Raw genomic sequence first — 9,653 nt, forward strand, 5'->3', positions numbered from 1 at the left:
CTCTTGTAACTGCAGCTCGAAAGCTCAAGCCCTATTTTCAAGCACATACCATAAATGTCCTGACGGATCAGCCCTTACGAAGAGCAATGAGCAATCTCGAAACTGCTGGAAGGATGGCTCTGTGGGCAATCGAGCTGAGTGAGTACGATATCCGATACCAGCCACGAACGGCTGTGAAAGGACAGATATTGGCAGACTTTATTGCGGAATTCACTACCGCTGAGGAGCAGAGGGCAGAAGAGACACCCACATGGAGAATTCACACAGACGGATCTTCCAATAAGCACGCTGGGGGTGTCGGGGTCGTACTCCACACCCCGGAAGGAGATAAGATTGAATGCATGATCCATCTGGACTTCACCACTACTAACAACGAAGCGGCGTACGAGGCCCTGGTTGCGGGACTGGAGCTTGCAATAGCGGCTGGGGCTAGGAAGACAGTCGTCTACCCTGATTCTTAAATCGTAACCAGTCAAGTTAATGGGAGCTATGATTGTAAGAATGAACGGATGAGAAGGTACCTCGGGGAAGTGAAAGGTCGAACGAATGACCTCTAATTCATGATAGTTCAGATCCCAAGAGAAGAGAACCAAGAGGTGGATTGACTCGCAAAGGCTGCTTCGGCCGAACCTATGATCGCCCCAGAACAGGTATTGTCCTTCGTCCAACTTTCATTACTATTAGATGACATCAGAATGTAGGAAGTAAGCGCTGAGAACGATTGGACGGTTCCAATTATAGCGTACCTCAAAGACGGCAAGCTGCCAGATAGCAAAGAAGACGCAAGGAAATTGAAAGTTAAAGCTGCCCGATTCATCCTGATTAAAAATGTCCTGTACAAAAGAGGATACTCCCGACCATATCTAAGATGCCTGGGCCGTGAGGAAGCAGACTACGTGATGAGGGAGATCCATGAAGGAATTTGTAGGAACCATTCTGGATCAAGGTCTCTAGTGCACAAGCTACTCCGAACGGGATACTACTGGCCAACAATGCAAAAGGATGCCCATACGTACGTTAGAGCTTGCGACAAGTGTCAACAATTTAGCAATCTCATAAGGCAGCCAACAGAAGAACTCACCCTTATGACGGCTCCATGGCCGTTCGCACAATGGGGGTTGGACATCATGGGTCCATTCCCTACAGCGGTAAGGCAGCTGAAGTTCTTGGTGGTTGGTATTGACTACTTCACCAAATGGGTGGAAGCAGAAGCTCTGGCTACTATCACGGAGAAAAACATTCGTAGCTTTGTGTGGAGAAGTATTATTTGCAGATATGGGATTCCAAGGGTGCTCGTTTCAGACAACGGGAAGCAATTCGACAACGACGCATTCCGGGACTTTTGTTCTCAGCTGGGAATCAAAAATCACTACTCGTCGCCCGCCCACCCACAGGCCAATGGACAGGTTGAAGTCACGAACCGGTCCTTGTTAAAGATTATCAAAACCCGGCTCGAGGGGGCAAAAGGCATCTGGCCAGACAAACTACCAAGTGTTTTATGAGCGTACAGGACAACGGCGAGAACACCAACAAGAGAGACACCGTTTCGATTGGCGTATGGTACTGAGGACCTTATACCGGCAAAGGTGGGATTAGCAAGCTACCGTGTGGAAAGCTACGATGAGAGCAAGAATAATGAAGCATTGCGTTTAGAACTTGACCTTGTAGATGAGGTCAGGGCAGCAGCAGCACAAAAACTGGCGCGATACCATGACATGATGGCAAAACACTACAACTCCAAGGTCAGGCACCGGGACTTCCAGGTGGGAGATCTGGTATTGCGAAAAGTACTCGGCGCTACAAAGGATGCCTCCCAGGGAAAACTGGGTCCTAACTGGGAAGGCCCGTATAGAATTATCTCATGGCAAAGGAAAGGGACGTACTACTTGGAGACGTTAGACAGAAGGAAACTGAGTCATCCGTGGAACACAGAGCACCTGAAGAAGTACTACCAGTAGTGCAGCAGGCATAAGACAATATCTACCCCCTTGTTTCCAAATTCATTTTTAAACAGTTGTAGTTTTTACTTATTAGCACCTAAGTTTTCTTTTCCATGAACAATATGGTCTATCGATCTGACATAATGAGAAGAATTTTTATTTAGAATATATGAAATGCATAGTGCTCAAGATCTACAAAGTCCACAAAGTGGACGGATCATCCCCAAACCTACGAAGTCCACAAAGTGGACGGATCATCCCAAGGGATGGAGACCTACAAAGTCCATAAAATGGACGGATCATCCCAAAGGATGAAGACCTACCAAGCCCACAAAGTGGACGGATCATCTTAAAGGATGAAGACCTACGAAGTCCACAAAGTGGACGGATCATCCCAAGAGATGGAGACCTACAAAGTCCACAAGGTGGACAGATCATCCCAATGGATGGAGACCTACGAAGTCCACAAAGTGGACGGACATTAACCAAGTCCACAAAAAGGACGGATCGTCCAAGATGCATAAAAACCTACCAAGTCTACATAATGGACGGACATTAACCTAGTCCACAAAAAGGATGGGTCGTCCAAAATAGATAAAAATCTACTAAGTCCATATAGTGGACGGACATTAACCAAATCCACACAGTGGACGGGGTTATCCAAAATGAATTAAAATTGTCAAACAATGAACGGACCCCTGCGACACGATTAAAAATACTCGACAGATAAAAAGCAAGCAAATAAGCAAATAAAATTCAATAAGATTAAATGTGCACAATTACAAAACGATGGTTCAACAAAATAAATTACAACGGTTAAATTTTTTACCGCAAAAAAAAAAAAAAAAAAAAAAAAAAAAAAAAAAAGAAAGATTGCTACTAATGCTTCGGGGAAGAGTTTTCAATCTTTTGACCGTCGTTTGGTTGACTTGGAGGAAGAGTTTGACCTTCGTCAGCTGGAGCAGCGACGGCAAACACATCGTTTATGCTTTCTAAACGGAGGGATTGCACGAGTGTTTGCCCTTGAGCATCAATGGAGACATGGGACACATCCAGATCGGGATACGACGACTTCACCTGACGGATGGCGTCGTCAAATCCGTCAGCAAAGGAGCTCCCAAGCTCAGCCAAAAGGAGGTCGGAGTCATGATACTCCTGGACGGCTACTTCTTTTTCATTATGGAGTTGAGTCTTAGTCTCCGTCAGTTCTTTCTCCTTGTCCTTCAAAATTTGATGCAAATGCTCATTCTCCATCTCCAGCTCACCTCTGACCTGCTCTGAGCACTTAAGCTTCCTATCCATATTGATCTTCCAGGTCTTTAAGTCGTGAAGCTCATCCTCCATCGTCTTATTCTTCTTCCTGAAACGGTCCATGGTTATCTCGTGATTGAGGCAACGGCCCATTAACCCTTTCATCATCAGCATGGCCCGAAAGCAAAGTACAACACTATGTAAATGAAGGATGAAAATGAACATAACAAATTAGAGGACGGATTCAAAAGTACTTGTGCAATATTGAAGAGGCCCGTCTCTCCCATCGCCTCCGTCGCATGGTTGCCGAGGTCCTCATAATCGTCAGCCATCAGGATGGACAAGAGTTTTTCCAGGGCATAACTTGAGTCTTCCCAAAAGAGAACGGGTGGTTTCTCCCCAGTGGGAACCGGACCCTTCATCAAGCCCTTACCCTTTCCATGCCTGACGGGTGTTTTCTCGGCCTCCAATGCCACGACGGGCTCTGGGATGGTCTTCTGCTTCTTAAGAGGACGGTCCACTTCCTCTTGTTGATTCCGTTTTGACGGAAGAGATGGAACCGTCCCCTTACCTTGACCAACCTCTTGTTTTTTCTTCGCTGCTTGTTGTTTGATAAAGGCTCTTCTCTTGGCAGCATCCATCTCTGCAAATCAAAGACGGATGTGAAGAGAGGCAAAAGTAAAAATAATAACGCTAAAAGAAGACGGAGAGAATTACAACTGACTTACATTTTCTAACTCTGCTATCGTAACGACGAGCGGCAGATGAAGGTTCTGGACCGTCACAATACAAATGGAGAGTATCGAGAGTGATGAGTTGTGCCCACATCCTCTCTTGTAGCTTCGACTTGTTGAAAATTCTCTCCAGGAAACTCCACTGCTCTAAGGTAACTTGTGGACGGTCCCGCGCTGCAAAAAAGGCAATTAGACTTTGAAAAAATAAAATAACTTTCAAAGTTCAATTAGACAGAAGCTAAAGCAATGGCGTACCCGACGGAGGCATTATGCCCCATGTAGTGTCGACGGGCATATACGTGCCATCTCCTGGACGACACATCCATTCGTCCCCTTCCAAAAAGAAATATCTACTCTTCCAATCCCTATTGGAGTCCAGTGTATCACTAACGAGCCTCAACAACAGGCTCCTGGCTACAAAACTGTACATACCTTTTGATTTGACGATCTCCGTCGGACGGTAACAATGGAAGAATTCTTCCACCGTCAACCTTCTAGAGTCGTCAAACATGGCCCCGTATAAAACTTCTACGCCTATGAATACTCTCCAGGCACTTGGGGAGATCTGAGTGACGGATAGGCCAAGGTAGTGAAGCAGCTGACGGTGGAGAGAACTCAAAGGGAATCTAAGCCCTGCCTTTAGGGCTTGTTCATAGATCCCAACACCGTTGACCCCCCTGTAGTAACATTTTTCGAACTTGTGGGGGAGATGTAGACGGATGTTATCGGGTATTTGATACTTGGTCCTAAGTGTGTTGAGGTGGGATTTAGTGATTGAGGACCTAAAATCGTTTACCGTCCAGAGGGGTAGCATGACGAACTCCCTAAGACCGTCCGGGCCAATCACAGATTGAACGGGGGGATCCACACCATCTAAGCCACTACTTGACGACTCTGAACTCTCCGTCTCCAGACCTTCATCTAGGGAAGAAGAGGTACTGGACGGATTCCTTTCATCACTTGAAGTGTCAGGATCTCTTGGACCTGACGGGAATCTCTCATCGTAGCCCGCCCCGTCGCGGACAAACGATTGATTACTTGACACACTAGACATTACCTACATTTGTGACGGTATAACCTAAGACACTGACGGATCTAAAGAAAGTGCATATATATAAACAATAAAATAAAGAGAAAGACGAGAGAAAGGTTTAGAGTACATACCGGATCGAGATCGAGCAAATACAGAATGACGGATAGACTAGCTGAATGACAAGAATGCACGATAGAAATGACGGTGGCGCTCTGCTTGCAAATTTTTTGATAGGAAGAAAAAATGAAGGGAGAAAAAGCAGGCTTTTATAGAGCAAAGGGCACGAAATACGAAGGGACGCCTTGTTTTAGGGGAACAGCTAATCAAAAAGGACCACGTGTCCTTCGCCAGAAACACAGGTCACGTGTCCTTCATCAAGGTACGCTAGGACCGTCCTATCTCAATAGATTGCCACATGAATCACTCCATGAATCCGTCTGGTTTCAGAGACGGATGCAAGGAGTGAAGGGGACAACTGAAGAGGATAAAAATAGGAGACGGATCTTTCCTCCGGACTTGAAGGGACGGAGAGGAAGAAGACGGATTGACACCATAGGAAATGCATATAGGACGGTGTAGGTCATTGAGTATCCGCCATATATGGATTGGTTATAAATTCTTGGTTGTATGTCACCCGATATGTTTAAGTCGACTTTTGCTTTATCTCCACGCAAGCGTGTACACTTGAAATTCTTGCGTTACACGTTTGTCCATAATAAGAAGACTCCTATATGGAAAAGAGTTCAAGAAGGAAGTTGTATCCTAAAAGGAAAGGCAATTCTCCACCAATATAAATACCCCAGAAACCCTAAACATCAAGGTACGCACAACTAACTCAACTCTGGCACTCTAGGGTTGTAAAGAAATTCTAACTTGACCTTCGGAGGGTTTTTGGCCGGCACCACACCGGTGCTCTCTTTTAGGTCTTTTTGTTTTCTCTTTGCAGGTGTTGTCTTGAATTGGAGAGTGCTTGCGGCTTACTAGTGATTTTTTTGACTTCATCAGTCACTAACAAACATGGAAAGATGAAATAGTTTTTCAGAAAATGATTTTTGAGAAATGATACACTTTCTAGAAAATTTTATTGTTGAAACAAACATAGTTATAGTGTAACTATTTATATCTAAGTATTATTAGACCAATATATACACATAAAAATTCCACAACAAATTTCAAGTTGTCAAATTGTTATTGATTCTCATCTGCCACTCCTATCATTTTACTGTCTACTATTTACAATTCGTCACTTTAACCGTTGTAAAAAAAATATGACTTTAGAATTATTTGATTAAATTATTAATAACGTTACACCATCCGTTCATTTAACAATAAATGTAACTGCCCCTCAGGAAAAAAAAAAAACAATAAATGTAACTGTAAAATTAATTCATTAAAAAAAATGTAGCTGTCTAACAACAAAACAACAAATAAATAGCTGCCGTAAAAACTTTAGGAGGATTTTGATGGCTAGTCTATTTTACTACAAAAAAAAACAAGGACAGTCAAAGCAAATCAACAACCCAAAATCCAAGCTGCTTTTCTTGAACTAGCGCACACAAGCATAAACACATAATCATGTACATTTTTTCTATTCTAAAAAAAAAAAAAAAAAGCAAATTACACTCTCTAAGTTTGAGGGAAGTTCATTTCAATCCTTTAACTTTACTTTCGTTCAATTAATTCCTTTAAAATTAAAACTTATTCAATTCAAGCATTTCATTCGATTCCATTAAAAATTTGCCGCTAAGTATGCAATTAACTAATAAAAAAATATTTTTGGAAAAAAATTCTCATATAAAATATCTATAAAATATTTTCATTAATTTTATAGATATTTTTATGTAAGAAAAATACTCTTTTAATGAAAATTTTTTAACAAAATTGGACTAGATGCCTAATTGAATAATTTTAAAACTTAAAGGACTCAATTAAACTAAATTAAAGTTTGCACTGAAATGAATTTCAATCAAACTTAAATGATGCAATTTGCATTTTAGCCTAGAAATTATAAGGCTTTGAGTCTCAGTTACATTCTAAAGAAAGTACTAGACTTTGTGTCCCAGTTATATTTTACCAAAGTAAAAATTACATTAAATAATGCACTAGTTAAGAACCCAAGATCTAGATTGGGGGACTAAGTTGCGAAGTGGAAAAGTGTTTGGTACCCACTTTACCCTGCAAAAACCAATCTTCTAGACTTATTGTGGCTAATTACACATCAACAATCATACAAAACATGCAATCACATTGACATTGAACTTAAATTATTAGATTTTTAGGTCTAAAGTGAATTTGGAATTAAAATCCATTTCTAGATCTGATTCATCTGAATTGATTTTAAAAACACTTTTGATGTGAAAACAGTTTTGGTTTTGAAAAGTGATTTTGATTTCAACAATGCAAAAAATCCATTTCCTACAATGTTAAAAGTTAGTTTCTAAGAATTGGGTAGAAACTAATTTTGAGTTGTGAACTTGGAAGACCAAAGTCACCAAACTATAATTCATTTCCTAAAATCAAGAGAACTTTGAGTTGTGAACTCTAGAATCAAACTAAGGAAGGATGGTATCTAGATCCACAATTCTCTTAACTCTAAAGATAATAACACTAACCATTAGGGAGAGTCATAAGTTATTCCGCAGAAAGGCTCTAGAGCCTTTGGAAATTAGCACACTCAAAATGATTGAATATTACGTTGAAAAAATCAAGAATTGGATGAAATCTGGTGGAGTTTGGGCTCCAAGCACTGATTAACACTTGGAGCCATCCATGTGTCGATCGGAACTTGGAGGACCAACCCAAGTGTCAACCAGCACTTGGGTGTCAAACTTAAATTAAGTTTGACTTGTTTGCTTGTTTTGCACGTTTTGGAGTGGTTGTTTTAGCATTGTACTTGGACGGGATTTTGTGGTTTTTTAATGGTGTGAAATATTCTAAAATGATAATTATGATTTTTTAGATGATTTTTCTTGAGAATTATCCAAAAATCACATTATCACTTAGGATTCTACTCTTATCAGACTACTAATCTTGATTCAATGCATTAGGCCACGTATTAAAATCTGGACTTAACCAATCACAATTTTCCACTTAATTCATTTTAATTAGTCATTTTTAGTGTCCAATCAAAATCAATTAACAAAAATCTCATGTAACTCAGCCTCAACCCTCAACCCTCAACCAAGCAAATGCACATTTTGCGATAGCTTCTAATCTAATTGTTCGATTAAGACATCAAACATACTATTGTGATAGTTGAAACCTCAATATCATTTCTACTAACTGTGATTAATGACTTGAAGGTCAAATTACATTTTGCCCTCAATGTGTGAAATGACCATTTTGTCCCTCGTGATTAAATTAAAGTTGCAAAATGAGGTGTCTACTTATTATAATTGATTGGAAAAAGAGAGCCCATGGCATACAATAACATAAAACCCTAGTTTTCTCTTTAATCACCATCTTACCAAAATATAGAAGGCATATTCAAAGAAATCATCTCAAAGGTTTGTGATTAGCTATTGAAGCCAAAGAGAATTCACTCAACATCCACGTATTGTTGTTGTGTAAAAATCATCAAAGGGGTCCTTAGGTGGTGTTTGGATTGCATTTTGACCATAGTATTTTGCGTTTTGCGTTTTGCGTTTTTTATTTTTTTGGACCAACGCCTTTTGCTCTATTCATGAGACATAAACAATACAAATAGGCAAATGAACAATAATCAAAAATTATATTTTTATTTTTTTCAGTTTTCAACAAAATAAGCGGTATCTAAACGCATCCTTAAAATCATAAACATTATTTGTGTAGCGTGACCTATATTATTAGAAAGTTTGAGAGTAATTAGAATGGTGAGAGGTCATATTGTAAGTGTTATTGTAGGTAGCGGCTAGAAATAGAAGTCTATTTCGGTTGTAATACTTCAATTCTAATAATGGTTTATTAATTCTTTGAGTTAGATATTTAAGCCTTGTAGTGATTTTTCTCTTGAATTTTTGTCCTTAAGTTTTCGTATTTGTTTTGATTAATTCATATAATCAAGAATTTGAAAAAGAATTTTTTATGGAAAAATCTTTCATTTGTCCACATTGTATTATAATCCTAGTGACTTACATGAATTAAGTATAAGTTTAATTATTTGTATATAAGTTCTTGGATGCCCTCCCCTTGCAAACTGGTTTTTAAGGGTGAATTCTACCTATGGGTTTGTATCATTATATTATGATCTTAGTTTCTCATATAAATTAAGTGTAAACTTAATCATGTGTTTATAAGCTTTTCAGCCTCCTTCCTTCACAAATGTTCATCTACCGATAGAAACACTCTAGCCCCTTTACATTGATGATCCTGTTTTATAGAGCTTTAAATTGACTATTATAAGAGATCACACTAGTAGTTTGTCTCAACCTTGTTCATGGCAAACCTGACCTACAAAGCTTGAACAGAGGTTTCTTAGTTTCCTAGAAGACTTACATGCCTCTTCACCATCTTGGAACCACACTAGAGCTTCTCCCTCCATGTGAAAAGAAGCCATTACCGACTTCTCAAGCTCCAGAGTATTGTAATAGCTGAAATATTAATTGACTTTATACACTCAAGTAGCAGGTTCTTCTCCCCTGAACTTGGGAAATTCAAGCTTGATGGACTTTGGAAAGGTTAAAGCTAAAGCATTTGTATGGGTTTCGTGGATCGTAG

The sequence above is a fragment of the Castanea sativa genome, chromosome 12 (genome assembly GCF_040712315.1).
Source record: "Castanea sativa cultivar Marrone di Chiusa Pesio chromosome 12, ASM4071231v1".
In the NCBI taxonomy this organism is placed as follows: domain Eukaryota; kingdom Viridiplantae; phylum Streptophyta; class Magnoliopsida; order Fagales; family Fagaceae; genus Castanea; species Castanea sativa.